Raw genomic sequence first — 16,757 nt, 5'->3', positions numbered from 1 at the left:
TCTTGTTTTTGCTGACTGTATATAGCTTCTCCATTTTCAGCTGCAAAGAATATAATCAATCAGATTTCAGTATTGACCATCTGGTGATGTCCATGTGTAGAGTCATCTCTTGCGTTGTTGGAAGAGGGTGTTTGCTATGACCAATGCATTCCCTTGGCAAAACTCTCTTAGCCTTTGCCCTACTTCATTCTGTACTCCAAGGCCAAATTTGCCTGTTACTCCAGGTATTTCTTGACTTCCTACTTTTGCTTTCCAAATTATAGAAGTTATTTTCTTGATTCAGTAGTGTTTTATTGCAACATTTTTAACTTCTCAAAAGAAGTATACAGTTCACTTACTTTGTTGCCATCATTCACTCCTTAAGCAAAACCAACAATATAATTTTCCTCATAGCTCATCCTTGAGGACTTTGCTGACCATTTCTCCCTGGAATACTTCTCAATTCCATGGTTCTTCACTCCTTTTCTTAGCTACAACAATAAGTAAACACTGTGATGAGCTCTGAGTATGTCAGAGTTTCTCCAGAGAATGATAGGAATATTAGAAAAGTTCTAGCTTAGCAACTCAGCCCCTTAGAAGAGTGCTGAATTACTAATTAGTACATCCGCATCTACATAAAAATATTTTACTGGCATTGTGAGCTGCTTATTTTTATTTTGCATTGTTTTTCATGATTTTGAGGAGTAGATAACTAGAATAGTTCATAGGCAGAGTGTTAACCAAAGAGTGGAGAAGGCTGGAATAGTAGGGTTACATTTGAGAACTGAAAATACTTTGCAGATTAGCTTCAGTGCATCCTGGATTTGTTCATAACAGGTCAAAAGTTAAGAACGGCTAAAATTCTCACTGGTGTGGGGAAGTTTAAATAAGATGCATTAATTCAAATCAGTGTCTTTATACACCAGTATAGAACAATGTCTATGACAAAAGTAGAAATCAGAAAATTATGTGAAATAAAGCAGTTTGTGTTTGTGAATAGCATATTTATGTTTTATGGCCACAAAGTTTCTGGAAAGAAGCTGAGTGACCACCTCTGAGGTATGAATCAAGAGACCTACTGTCTACCTCATACCTTTCTGTACTGTTTGGACTTTTTACCATAAGCATCAGTAGATGCTTATACGTTTTGAGGAATGGAGAATAGAGACCTTGCTTTGTAGCAGTTTATATAAAAGAATCTCTTTAGCCTGACATTGATTTCTGTTAGGTCATGTCCAGGTCAGTGTGTCCAGTTCTGGGCACAATACTTTCAGGGGAACTCTGACCAAAAAGGACCAACAGAAGAGTACAGGAACTGGGAAAACAATGCCCACATATGTAATGGTGGAAGCAACTGAGTATGTCTAACCATTTAAGAGAAAATCTTATGTGAGCATTTCAAATATTTAAAAGGCTGTCATTCAGTTATAGACTAATCTATCTCACTATTGAGTAAGCCTCCATAAAATCATGAAACATCTTTTTATTTATGAGATCCTTTGTTCCTTGAACTTATTATCACAAGATCAATCTATATTTGTGTAAGTGAAAATCTGATCTTATTTTTCCTACATAAAACCTTCATCAGCTCTTCATGAACCTTCCCCTCTATGTCAACTTTCAGCAGGTAACTTCAGTTCCTTATTCACTGACAAAACTGAAGCCTCAGCAGAGAACTTCCAGGCATACCCCCCTTTACCATTCCCCAAACTCTTTTCTCCTCTCTTGTTATTTCTGACAATATACATAGCAGCAGCACCTGGAGGGCTTCTTAAAACAGACTGCATGGCGCCACCCTAGAGTTTCTTTTTTAAAAGTCCTCAGTCTGGGACATCGTAATCTGGGCTTTGCAGCCATCTTGAAATTATACACAACTTTCAGTCCTGGTGTCTCAGTCCCCCTTTCTATCTTTGTGTCTTCCAGCCTCTACTGAGCTTGTTGACTGGTGCTCCCAACATAACCCATTCCACTGGTGGACAAAGGATACTTAGAAAAAATTCTTTCTCTTAAATTTTGAAATTAATCTACCTGTAACTTTCATTTATCCTTCTCTGGAACTGTTTGGGCGTCATCTAATCTCTTCCACACAGCACAGTTCTAATATTTGATGGCGGTCTATCTGTCCTCCCAAGAGATCTTTTGCCTGAACATCTTTAGTTCATTTTCTTTTCCAGTGTTCCTGAAATAAAATTACATTTGATACTGTAAGTTTAAATCTACAGCACAATGGCATATGTATATATTGCAAACATTACTGCAGTTAAGTTTAGTTAGCATCCATCACCTCATCAATTCAGTTCCATTCAGTTGGTCAGTTGTGTCCGACTCTTTGTGACCCCATGGACTGCAGCATGCCAAGATTCCCTGTCCTTCACCATCTACCAGAGCTTGCTCAAACTCATGTCCATCGAGTCGGTGATGCCATCCAGCCATCTCATCCTCTGTCATCCCCTTCTCCTGCCTTCAATCTTTCCCAGCATCAGGGTCTTTCCCAGTGAGTCAGTTCTTTGCATCAGGTGGCCAAAGTATTGGAGCTTTAGCTTCAGCATCAATCACCTTAGTTACAGAAAATCACCATAGTTACAGAAAAAAATTTTTTTCCTCGTGAGGAGAACTTTTAGGACCTGCTCCCTTCAGCTCAATTCAGTTCAGTTCAGTTGCTCAGTCGTGTCCGACTCTTTGTGACCCCATGAATCGCAGCATGCCAGGCCTCCATGTCCATCACCAACTCCCGAGTTCACTCAGACTCACATCCATCGAGTTAGTGATGCCATCCAGCCATCTCATCCTCTGGCGTCCCCTTCTCCTCCTGCCCCCAATCCCTCCCAGCATCAGAGTCTTTACCAATGAGTCAACTCTTCACATGAGGTGTCCAAAGTACTGGAGTTTCAGCTTCAGCATCATTCCTTCCAAAGAAATCCCAGGGCTGATCTCCTTCAGAATGGACTGGTTGGATCTCCCTGCAGTCCAAGGGACTCTCAAGAGTCTTCTCCAACACCACAGTTCAAAAGCATCAATTCTTCGGCACTCAGCTTTCTTTACAGTCCAACTCTCACATCCATACATGACCACTGGAAAAACCATAACCTTGACTAGACAGACCTCTGTTGGCAAAGTAATGTCTCTGCTTTTGAATATGCTATCTAGGTTGGTCGTAACTTTTCTTCCAAGGAGTAAACGTCTTTTAATTTCATGGCTGCAGTCACCATCTGCAGTGATTTTGGAGCCCATAGCATCTTTCAAATATGCCATAAAGCACTATTAACTATAGTTATCATGTTATATATTACATCCCCAGTACTTACTTATTTTATAACTGGGAGTTTATACATTTAACCACATCCACATAATTCCCCTATCCTCTACAGCCTACTTCTGGCAACCTCAAATCTGATCTGTTTCTATGAGTTTAGTGTTCTATTTTAGATTCCACATGTAAATGAGACTAAACAGTATATGTCTTTCTCTGACTTACTTCACTTAGCATAATGCCCTCAAGGTCCATCAGTGTTGTTACAAATGGCAGAATTTCCTTCGCTTTATGGCTGTAGCATATTCCATTGTTTCTATATATACCACATTTTCTTTGTTCATCCCTCAGTGAGTACACAGTTTGTTTCCATGTCTCAGCTGTTGTGAATAATGCTGCAAAAAAAAGGACATGGGGGTGCAGAGAGCTCTTCAACATAGTGATTTTGTTTATTCTTGCAAACATCCAGTGTTTCCCATAGTGGCTGTACCAATCTACATTCCCACCAGCCTTGCACAAAGGTTCTCTTTTCTCTACATCCTGACAAGCATCTGTTATCTGTTTTTTGTTTTTTTGGAGGATAGACATTCTGATGGAATGGCTGACATGTAATCTCATTGTGGTCTTGATTGCAGTACCCTAATGTTGAGCACCTTTTCATGACCTTTTGGTCATCTGAATATCTTAGAAAAATGTCTATTCAGGTCCATTGCCAATTTTTCAATTAGATGATTATTATTTTGCTATTCAGTTGTATGGGGTTTTTTATATATTTTGAATGTTAACCTCTTGTCAGATACATGATTTGCAAATATCTTCTGTCATTCTGTAAACTGCTCGTACATTTTGTTGACTGTTTCTTTTTGGCATTCAGAAGCTTTTAAATTGGCGTAGTCCCATCTGTTTACCGTTGTATTGTTGCTTGTGATTTCAGTGTCATATTCAAAAAATCACTGCCAAGACCCATGTCAATAAGTATTTTTCCCAAGTTTTATTCTAGCAGTTTTATGGTTTCAGGTCTTACATTTAGGTCTTCAATTCATTTCAATTTAATTTTTGTGAGTAGTATAGATATAAGATAGGGTTCAGAGTTTCTGATTCAAGACATCTGAGATAGGGCCTGATAATTTACATTTCTAATATAAGTTCCAGGTGACACTGAAGCCACACTTTGAAAACTGCTATCATAGATGTTTTTCCCTGCTCATCCACTTACTGGATCTTGTAACTCTTACCTAGTCAAAGATGTCACTCTGACACTTGACCCTCTCTAAAAATCAAACCATCTCTCATTACTGGATCATTGCACCTCAGTGCACAAATATGCTATTCTTTCTCCCATTAAAAAAAAATACTTCTTGACCACAATTCTGTTTACTGATTGTCTTAATGCTTTGACTTTCATTGAAATATGACCTCTTGAAGAGTTATATATTTTCACTGTCTCCAACTTGTCTTCATTCTTTGTTCAGCTCACTCCAAATCAAATTTTGCCAGCAACCCACTTCCAATACCACCGAAATTATTCTCAAAGTCATCTCTAGTAAATCTAGGTCAACTCTCCAACTTCATCCTTTTCCTATCAGCAGTATTTGATACATTTATCCATTCCTGCTATTTGATAAACTTTCTTCACGTGGCTTTCAGGGACATCACACTTGATTTTTCTTCTATGTCGATAGCTGCTACTCAGTCTCCGCTGTTCCTCCTCCCTAATCTTTCAACATTACCTGCCTTAGGGCTCAATCTTTGGATTTTTCTATCTTCACTCATACTTTGGGGACCATTTCTCATCTGCATCCCAAATCTGCCCTCCCTGCACAGTTGGCAGTTCCTTCCTTCCAGTTACTCAGACCAAAAACATGGAGTCATCCATGCCACTTCAAAAGCCATATTCACACCAGGAAAACTTTATTCACTCTGCCATCAAAACACATCTGGAAACTATTCCTCACAGCATCTACTGTTTCTACCCTGATATGAGCTGCTCTAATTTTTATCTGACTACTGAAATAATCTTCTAACTGGTCTTCCAGCTTCTACTCTTCTCCATGAGACCTGTACCTTTCCCTTATCTCTCTGAATTCCTTTCTAACTATCCTCAAAACTCACTCTGCTCCATACCACCAACCTTACTTTTCCTATAACACACCAGGCCTTCTCCTCCTTAAGTATTTGCTTTGTGTCCCTCTTCCTGAAAAGTTACCCCGGATAAACATGTGGCTCAGGCTTGCAGCTCCTTCAATTCTCTGCTCAAAATAAACCTCGATAGGTCAACCTCAACCATCATATCTTAACAGAAAGCAAAGATCCTCACTCCCCTACACACCCCCAGCATTCCTGGCTCAAGTTTTCTTTTTTCTCCATAGCTCTCAATGTTCCCAACATATGCTAGTATTTGTGTTTGCTTATTTGTTTTTGTTGTTTGCTGATACCCTCCCCCTACTGCCTTCTCAAAAATGTAAACTCTGCAGGAATCCTGTCATTCATTGATACATATTCCAAATGACCAGAACAGTGTCTGTCTGGCACTTAGAAGGCTTTCAGCCAATACTTTTAAATGTACAGTTTCCCCTTCCTTATCACAAGCCCTGCATGTTCTAACATTTTCTGGCCTACTACAGCCTCTTCTCTCACCTCCCACACCTCATGGCACTCTAGATCAGAGCTAGCCTATAGAAATATAATGTGCACCAATATTTAATTTTAAATCTTCTAGAAGCCACATTTAAAAAGTAAAAAGATAGTGGAGGAGCTGTTTGGCAGCAGCAGCTGCCTCCTGCTTTCCTTTCCCACCATCCCACATCAGAGTGGAAGAGACAGAGTCTGGCACTGTAAGTGCAGATGGCCAGCAGTCAGCCAGCAGCCAGTTCACTGCCTCCAGTTCTCCAGTTCTGAAAAAAAAAAGTCCTTTTTGAGAGGACACAAGAAGGTAGAGTAGAAGGAAGCCAGGTCACCTCTTCTTATGGAAACACCAAAATCACAACTAACTGCTGAACCCCACTGACAAAAAAAGCAAACAAACACTGAAACCTACCAAAAGAGACAGCCTACATCCAAAGACAGAAAAGAAGCCACGACAAGATGGTAGAAGGGACACAATCATGATAAAATTAAATCTTGTACACACAGGGTGTATGGGATACACTTGGGAAATAGTTATACCACAGAAGTTCTCCCACAGGAGAGAAAGTTCTGAGCCACCATGTCAGGCTTCCCAGCCTGGGGGTCTGGCAACAGGAGGAGTAGCCCCCAAAGAATCTGCTTTGCAGGCCAGTGAGGTTTGATCACAGGAATTTCACAGGACTGGAGGAAACAGAAACTATACTCTCGAAGGATGCACATAGGGTCTCACGTATACCAAGACCCAGGAGAAAAAGCAGCAACCTCCTAAGAGGCTGGGGCAGACTTAGCTGCGAGTACTAGAGGGTCTCCTGCAGAATTGGAGGGTGGCTATGGCTCACTGCAGGTACAAAAACACTGTGGTGGTAGTTCTGGGGAATACTCACTGGCTTGAGTCCTCTTGGAAGCTGCCTTTTTCTCATGAAGACTTGGTCCCACCCAACAGCCTGTAGGCTCCAGTGATGGGATGCCTCAGGCCAAACAACCAGAGTGGGAACACAGTCCAACCCATCAGCAGACAGACTGTTTAAAGTCTTCCTGAGCACACAGCTGACTGACATGACCAATAATCACATTCCCTGACATGGTGCTGCGACCAGATGGACAAGACCCAGCTCTACCCATCAGTGGGCAGGAACCAGTCCCTTCCACCAGGAAGCCTGCACAAGACAGCCTCATTCACCAGGGGACAGACAGCAAGAGAAACAACTACAACACTGAAGCCTGCAGAACAGAATCCACAATCACGAAAGACAAAATGAGACAGCAGAGAAATATGTCCCAGATGAAGGAGCAAGATAAAACCCTGGAAGAACAACTAAGTGGACATAGACAAATTGCTTAGGAAAAAAAGTCAGAGTAGTGATAGTAAAGATGATCCAAGATCTCAGAAGAAGAATTGAGGCACAGATTAAAAAGACATAAGAGATGTTTAAACAAAGACCAATATGAACTAAAGAACAAACAGAGATGAATCAGTACAATAACTGAAATTAAAACTATGGTAGAAGGAGCCAATAACAATAACTGAGGCAGAAGAACTGGTAAATGAGCTGGAAGACAGAATGGTGGAAATCACTGCCATAGAACAGGGTAAAGAAAAAAGAATGAAAAGAACTGAAGACAGTCTAAGAGACCTCTGGGACAATAGTATAAATGCACCAACATTCACATTTAGGAGTCCCAGAAGCAGAAGACAGAGAGAAAGGCCCTCAGAAAATATTTGAAGAGATAATAGAGAACTTCCCCAACATGGGAAAGGAAACAGTCACTCAAGTCCAGGAAGCACAGAGTCCCAAGAAGGAACTCGGAAGAACATGCTGAGACATACAGTAATCAAACTGACAAAAACTAAAGACAAAAAATATTAAAACAACAAGGGAAAAGCAACAAAAAATATGAGAGAACTCCCATAAGAATCAGGAGAAAATCTGCAGGCCAAAAGGGAGTAGCACAATATATTTAAAGTGATGAAAGGGAAGAATGTACAGTCAAGAATACTCTAGCCAGCAAGGCTCTCATTCATATTTGAAAGAGAAATCAAAAGCGTTACAGACAAGCAAAATCTACGAAAATTTAGCACCACCAAACAAGCTCTGCAACAAGTATTAAAGGAACTTCTCTAAGCATAAAAGGCCACAACTAGAAACAACCTTACAAATGGAAAAGCTCACTGGTAAAGGCAAACATACAATAAAGACAGGAAATAATCTGCAGACAAATATGATATCAAAACCAGCAATTGTGAGAAGAGAGCACAAACACAGGAAATTGGAAATGTATTTGGAATTAAAAGACCAGCAACTTAATCCTATTTATATATATAGACTGCTATCTCAAAATCTCATGGTTTACCACAAGCTGAAAATCTACAATGGATATACACACAAAAAAGAAAAAGGAATTCAAACACAACACTAAAGATAGTCCAATCACAAGAGAATAAAGAAGAAGGGCATAAAAAAGGCCTATAAAAACAAATTCAAAACAACAAATTGGCAGTAAGAACACACATATTGATAGTTACACTAAATGTAAATGAATCAAATGCTCCTACCAAAAGACAACTGGCTGAATGGATACAAAAACAAGACTCATATATATTCTGTCAACAAGGGACCCACTTCAGATCTAGAGGCACATACAGACTGAGAGAGAGGGGACAGAAAAGGTATTCTATGCAAATGAAAATCAGAAGAACCTGAAGTTGTAATACTCATATCAGACAAAACAGACATTCAAATACAGACTGTGACAAGAGACAAAGAAGGACCCTACATGATGATCAAGAGATCCATCAAAGAAAATAAAACAACTGTAAATATTTATGTACCCAACATAGGAGCACCTCAATATGTAAGGAAAATACTAACAGCTATAAAAGGACAGAGCAACAGTAACACAATAATAGTGGCAGGCTTTAATACCCCACTTTCATCAATGGACAGATCATCCAGACAGAAAACTGGTAAGGAAACACATGCCTTAAGTGACACATTAGACCAGAGAGACCTAATTGATATTTATAGAGCATTCCATCCAAAAGTAACAGAATATATATTCTTCTCAAGTGTACCTGGAATACTTTCCAGGATTGATCACATGCTAGGCCACAAAGAGAGCCTTGGTCAATTTAATAAATTTGAAATCATATCAAGCATCTTTTCTGACTGAGCATCTTTTAATCTTAATATCTGTGAGATTAGAAATCAGCTACAAGGAAGAAAAAAACAAGGCTGTTAAAAACAAAAGCACATGGAGGCTTAACAATATGCTACTAAAGATCACTGAAGAAATCCAAGAGGAAATGAAAAAACACAGAGACAAATGAAAATGAAAGCACAATGATCCAAATAGTATCAAAAGCCATTCTAAGAGGGAAGTAAATAGCAGTATAATCGTACCTTAGGAAACAAAAATCCCAAACAGCCAACCTAACCTTACACCTAAAGCAACTAAAGAAAGAACATCAAAACTCAAAAGTCAGTACAGTACATATGAATGAGTGCCATTACAAGAGTGAGTGTGTAAGTCCAATTTGTTCATAAGTCCAACAAATTTCCCTAAGTACTTGACTAACACAATTGTCTACATAGTCAGTCAGTTCAGTTGCTCAGTCGTGTCCGACTCTTTGCGACCCCATGAATCACAGCACGCCAGGCCTCCCTGTCCATCACCAACTCCCGGAGTTCACTCAGACTCAAGTCCATCGAGTCAGTGATGCCATCCAGCCATCTCATCCTCTGGCGTCCCCTTCTCCTCCTGCCCCCAATCCCTCCCAGCATCAGAGTCTTTTCCAATGAGTCAACTCTTCCCATGAGGTGGCCAAAGTACTGGAGTTTCAGCTTCAGCATCATTCCTTCCAAAGAAATCCCAGGGCTGATCTCCTTCAGAATGGACTGGTTGGATCTCCTTGCAGTCCAAGGGACTCTCAAGAGTCTTCTCCAACACCACAATTCAAAAGCATCAATTCTTTGGCACTCAGCCTTCTTCACAGTCCAACTCTCACATCCATACATGACCACTGGAAAAACCATAGCCTTGACTAGACGGACCTTTGTTGGCAAAGTAATGTCTCTGCTTTTGAATATGCTATCTAGGTTGGTCATAACTTTCCTTCCAAGGAGTAAGCATCTTTTAATTTCATGGCTGCAATCACCATCTGCAGTGATTTTGGAGCCTAACAAAATAAAGTCTGACCCTGTTTCCACTGTTTCCCCATCTACTTCCCATAAAGTGATGGGACAGGATGCCATGATCTTCATTTCCTGAATGTTGAGCTTTAAACCAACTTTTTCACTTTCCACTTGCACTTTCATCAAGAGGCTTTTGAGTTCCTCTTTACTTTCTGCCATAACGGTGGTGGCATCTGCATATCTGAGGTTATTGATATTTCTCCCAGAAATCTTGATTCCAGCTTGTGTTTCATCCAGTCCAGCGTTTCTCATGACGTATTCTGCATATAAGTTAAATAAGCAGGGTGACAATATACAGTCTTGACATACTCCTTTTCCTATTTGGAACCAGTGTGTTGTTCCATGTCCATTTCTAACTGTTGCTTCCTGACCTGCATACAGATTTCTCATAAGGCAGATCAGGTGGTCTGGTATTCCCATCTCTTTCAGAATTTTCCACAGTTTATTGGGATCCACACAGTCAAAGGCTTTGGCATAGTCAATAAAGCAGAAATAGATGTTTTCTGGAACTATCTTGCTTTTTTGATGATCCAGTAGATGTTGGCAATTTGATCTCTGGTTCCTCTGCCTTTTCTAAAACCAGCTTGAACATCAGCAAGTTCACGGTTCACATATTGCTGAAGCCTGGCTTGGAGAATTTTGAGCATTACTTTACTAGCATGTGAGATGAGTGCAATTGTGTGGTAGTTTGAGCATTCTATGGCATTGCCTTTCTTTGGGATTGGAATGAAAACTGACCTTTTCCAGTCCTGTGGCCACTGCTGAGTTTTCCCAATTTGCTGGCATATTGAGTGCAGCACTTTCACAGCATCATCTTTCAGGATTTGGAATTGCTTAACTGGAATTCCATCACCTCCACTAGCTTTGTTCATAGTGATGCTTTCTAAGGCCCACTTGACTTTACATTCCAGGATGTCTGGCTCTAGGTCAGTGATCACACCATCATGGTTATCTGGGTCATGAAGATCTTTTTTGTACAGTTCTTCTGTGTATTCCTGCCAGCTCTTCTTAATATCTTCTGCTTCTGTTAGGTCCATACCATTTCTGTCCTTTATCGAGCCCATCTTTGCATGAAATATTCCTTTGGTATCTCTGATTTTCTTGAAGAGATCCCTAGTCTTTCCCATTCTGTTGTTTTCCTCTATTTCTCTGCATTGATCGCTGAGGAAGGCTTTCTTATTCTCTTCTTGCTATTCTTTGGAACTCTGCATTCAGATGTTTATATCTTTCTTTTTCTCCTTTGCTTTTCACTTCTCTTCTTTTCACAGCTATTTGTAAGGCCTCCCCAGACAGCCATTTTGCTTTTTTGCATTTCTTTTCCATGGGGATGGTCTTGATCCCTGTCTCCTATACAATGTCATGAACCTCATTCCATAGTTCATCAGGCACTCTATCTATCAGATCTAGTCCCTTAAATCTATTTCTCACTTCCACTGTGTAATCATAAGGGATTTGATTTAGGTCATACCTGAATGGTCTAGTGGTTTTCCCTACTTTCTTCAATTTAAGCCTGAATTTGGCAATAAGGAGTTCATGGTCTGAGCCACAGTCAGCTCCTGGTCTTGTTTTTGCTGACTGTATAGAGCTTCTCCATCTTTGGCTGCAAGGAATATAATCAATCTGATTTTGGTGTTGACCATCTGGTGATTGTCCATGTATAGAGTCTTCTCTTGTGTTGTTGGAAGAGCGTGTTTGTTATGACCAGTGCATTTTCTTGGCAAAACTCTATTAGTCTTTGCCCTGCTTCATTCCGTATTCCAAGGCCAAATTTGCCTGTTACTCCAGGTGTTTCTTGACTTCCTACTTTTGCATTCTAGTCCCCTATAATGAAAAGGACATCTTTTTCGGGTGTTAGTTCTAAAAGGTCTTGTAGGTCTTCATAGAACCGTTCAACTTCAGCTTCTTCAGCATTACTGGTTGGGGCATAGACTTGGATTACTGTGATATTGAATGGTTTGCCTTGGAAACAAACAGAGATCATTCTGTCGTTTTTGAGATTGCATCCAAGTACTGCATTTCGGACTCTTTTGTTGACCATGATGGCCACTCCATTTCTTCTGAGGGATTCCTGCCCGCAGTAGTAGATATAATGGTCATCTGAGTTAAATTCACCCATTCCAGTCCATTTCAGTTCGCTGATTCCTAGAATGTCGACATTCACTCTTGCCATCTCTTCTTTGACCACTTCCAATTTGCCTTGATTCATGGACCTGACATTCCAGGTTCCTATGCAATATTGCTCTTTATCAGCATCGGACATATGTATACATATGACTAAGTCACTTTGTTTCACCACAAACATTATAAAGCAAATATAATCCAATAAAATTAATTTTTAAAAATTGAAGAATAAAAATCATATGATCATCTCAATAGATACAGAAAGTGCTTTTGACAAAATTCAACACTCATTTATAATACAGACAAAAACTTTCCAGAAATTAGGCATAGAGGGACCATACCTCACAAATGCTACATATGACAAACCTACAGCTAACATCATACTCAACCAGGAAAAGCTGAAACATTTCCTCTGACATCAGGAATGAGACAAGAATGTTGACTCTCACCAACTTTATTCAGCATAGTTTTGGAATTCCTAGTTACAGCAGTGAAAGAAGAAAAAGAAACAATGGGAATCCAAATAATGGGAAAAGAAGACCTAAAACTGTCACTGTTTGCAGTGACATGATATTATACACAGAAAATCCTAAAAATGCTGCCAGGAAACTACTAGAGCTCATCAATGAATTCTATAAAGTTGCAGGATATGAAACTAATACATAGAAATCTGTTTTAAAATATCTGTGGATATTTTTACACACTAACAATGAAAGATCAGAAAGAGAAATTAAAGAAATAACCCCATTTACCACGACATCAAAAAGAATAAAATACCTAGGAATAAACCTATCTGAGGAGGCAAAAGACCTATACTCTGAAAACTATAAGATGAAAGAAATCAAAGGTGACACAAATGGAAAAATATACCATGTTCTTGGACTGGAAGAATCAATGTTGTCAAAATGATTATACTATCCAAGGCAAAAACTATAAGATGAAAGAAATCAAAGGTGACACAGATGGAAAAATATACCATGTTCTTGAACTGGAAGAATCAATGTTGTCAAAATGATTATACTATCCAAGGGAATCACAGATTCAGAGCAATCCCTATCAAATTACCAATCGCATTTTTCACAGAACTAGAACAAAAAGATTTTAAATTTGTATGGAGACACAAAAGACCCCAAATGCCCAAAGCAATCTTGATAAAGAAATATGGAGTTGGAGGAATCAGGTTTCCTGACTTTAGACTATACTACAAAGCAACAGTCATCAAAACAGTATGGTATTGGCACAAAAACACAAATATAAATCAGTGGAACAGGATAGAAAGCCCAGGATAGAAACCCTCACACATAGGGTCAGTTAATATATGACAAAAGGGGACAAGTCTATACAATACAGAAAAGTCAGTCTCTTCAATAAGTGGTGCCAGGAAAACTGGAAAGCTACCTATAAAAAATAAAATAAAATCAGAACATTCTTTAACACCATACCCAAAAATAAATCCAAAACGGATTAAAGACCTAAGTGTTACACCTGATACTACAAAACTCTTAAGAGGAAAACATAGATAGAATACTCTTTAACATAAATCACAGCAATATCTTTTTCATCCCATCTCCTAAAGTAATAGAAATTAAAACAAAAATAAACAAAAAGGACCCAATTAAACTCAGAAGCTTTTGCACAGTAAAGGAATGCAAACAAAATGAAAAGAAAATGAACTCACAAAATGGGAGAAAATACTTACAAACAATGCGACCAACAGGGGATTAATCTCCAAAATTTACAAACAGCTCATGTAGCTCAAAGTTTAAAAAAAATGCATTAAAAAAATAGGCAGAAGACCTAAGTAGACATTTCTCCAAAGAGGACATACAGATGGGCAAGAGGTATGTGAAAAGATGCTCAACGCTGTTAATGATTCAGTTCAGTTCAGTTGCTCAGTCGTGTCCGACTCTTTGCGACCCCATGAATCGCAGCACGCCAGGCCTCCCTGTCCATCACCAGCTCCCAGAGTTCACCCAGACTCACGTTCATCGAGTCAGTGATGCCATCCAGCCATCTCATCCTCTGGCGTCCCCTTCTCCTCCTGCCCCCAATCCCTCCCAGCATCAGAGTCTTTTCCAATGAGTCAACTCTTCCCATGAGGTGGCCAAAGTACTGGAGTTTCAGCTTCAGCATCATTCCCTCCAAAGAAATCCCAGGGCTGATCTCCTTCAGAATGGACTGGTGGGATCTCCTTGCAGTCCAAGGGACTCTCAAGAGTCTTCTCCAACACCACAATTCAAAAGCATCAATTTTTCTGTGCTCAGCCTTCTTCACAGTCCAACTCTCACATCCATACATGACCACAGGAAAAACCATAGCCTTGACTAGATGGACCTTTGTTGGCAAAGTAATGTCTCTGCTTTTGAATATGCTATCTAGGTTGGTCATAACTTTCCTTCCAAGGAGTAAGCGCCTTTTAATTTCATGAGAGATGCAAATCAAAACCACAGTGAGATATCACATGCAAAGCAAAACCACAATGAGACATCACCTCGCACCAGTCAGAACAGATGTCACCAATGCTGGAGAGGATGTGAAGAAAAGAGAATCCTTCTACACTGTTAGTGGGGATGTAAATTGGTACAGTCACCATGGAGAACAGTATGGAGGTTTCTTAAGAAACTAAAAATAGAGCTACCACGTGTGCTTTATGCTATAAGTCGCTTCAGTTATATCTGACTCTTTGCAACCCTATGGACTATAGCCCACTGGGATCCTCTGTCCATGGGATTCTCCAGGCAAGAATACTGGAGCAGGTTGCCATGCCATCGAACCTAAGTCTCCTGCCACTCCTGCACTGCAGGCAGACTCTTTACCACTGAGCCACCAGGGAACCTACCATATGATCCAGCAATCCCACTCCAAGGCATATATCTAGAGAAGAACATTGTGTGAAAGGATACAGGCACCCCAGTGCTTACTGCAGCACTGTTTACAATGGCCAAGACATGGAAGAAACCTAAATGTCCACTGACAGAGGAATGGATAAAGATGATGTGGTACGTATGTACAACAGAATATTACTCAATCATTAAAAAAATGAAATAATGCTACTTGCAGCAACATGGATGGATCTGGAGATTATCATATTAACTAAAGTAAGTCAGACAAAGGAAAGACAAGTATCCTATGGTATTGCTTACATGTGGAATCTAAAAAAAAAATAATGACACAAACGAACTTATTTATAAAACAGAAACAGACTTACAGACTCAGAGAAAGAAACTATGGTTACCAGAGGGGAAAAGGTAGAAGGGAGGGATACACTGGGGGTTTGAGATTGACATGTACACACTGTTGTATTCAAAATAGATATCCAATAAGTACCTCTGTATAGCAGAGAACTCTGCTCAATACTTTGTAATAACCTAAATGGGGAAAGACTCTGAAAAAGAATAGATACATGTATATGTATAACTGAATCACTTTGCTGTATACCTGGAACTAACACAACATTGTTAATCAGCTATACCCAATATAAAATAAAATTTTTTTTAAAGTAAAAAGAAACAGGTAAAATTAATTTAAGTAGTCTAAAATATCCAAAATATTATGTCAACATACAGTTAATATTAAAAAGTTATGAAATTTTATACATTCTTTTCCAAACAAAATCTTTGGAATCTGGCCTGTACTGTACACCAACAGTCCACCTCAATTCAGATGCTAAATTGTCATAAGACATATTTACTCTTTATTTAAATGTAATAACGTTTACTTTGAAAAAGCAGATTCACATAATCAAGTTGTTATTTGTTCCAAATATATTGAAACATATCAATTTTTAAGCTTAAGTTAATTAAAATTAAATAAAAATCTGGTTTCTTAGTCGTATTTGCTCCATTTCAAGTGTTCATCAGCTGCATGTGACCGAGGGCCACCATAGTGAGCAGAGCAGTTCTTGGGCTCGCAGCTCCAAGCAGCCTGGGTAGGCCCCTTCTTGCCGCTGGCCCTTTGTAACCATTGTCCCTCCACCTGGAAGACAGTCCTCTTTACTCCAATTTGGCTCATTTGCTATCTGTCTTTCCTCTGTGTTCCACAAATACCTTGTTCTATTACAGTACTTTGTCACACTATTATAATTGATTCATTGTCTATTTAGCATAACAACTGACACATAAAAGTTACCATGTATAATTGTCAAGTAAATGTATAAACCTATGCTATTTCTGCCTATTGAAATTTCAGTCATCCATCCATTTCCAGTTCAAATCACTTCTTTCCAAGAACCTGGTCAGACCAACTCACAGTAAATATTTTCTTGTTTGTACTCCCAAACTACCTGGCCCATATTTCTCACAGACCATTTATTGGAGTAATTTTACTTTTGTACAATTTCTACTCTCCAAACTAGATACACTGGAAAACCAGGAACTCTGGAAAAGAAACTTACTTACATAATAGGTGTTCAATCAATAATTAAATGTACTGCCTGGTCTGAATCTTGGGTCTGGTAACTGCATTTTCTTAGATAATCCTATGACACTTTTTTCCCTGTTTTAACTATGATGTTAAAACCTACTTTCTTTCAATCTTTTGACTGGATTTTAAAAGCAGTTTTCATAAAAAAAGAAAGTTTACTTTCTGAA

The 16,757-nt window shown here is 39.2% G+C and overlaps 1 long non-coding RNA gene across 1 annotated transcript in view; it reads right to left on the bottom strand.

Moving 5' to 3' along the window:
• Positions 1 to 16,757, bottom strand: part of LOC133252498 (uncharacterized) — a 68,572-nt gene that overhangs the window by 7,693 nt on the left and 44,122 nt on the right. The window contains exon 2 of the long non-coding RNA XR_009737955.1: positions 2,008 to 2,158. This is a non-coding gene — a long non-coding RNA (uncharacterized LOC133252498). The remainder of the gene's footprint in view (positions 1 to 2,007; positions 2,159 to 16,757) is intronic.

The sequence above is a fragment of the Bos javanicus genome, chromosome 8 (genome assembly GCF_032452875.1).
Source record: "Bos javanicus breed banteng chromosome 8, ARS-OSU_banteng_1.0, whole genome shotgun sequence".
Lineage (NCBI taxonomy): Eukaryota > Metazoa > Chordata > Mammalia > Artiodactyla > Bovidae > Bos > Bos javanicus.
The sequence above is the reverse complement of the archived record's forward strand: the minus strand, read 5'-3'. Positions and strand labels throughout refer to the sequence as shown.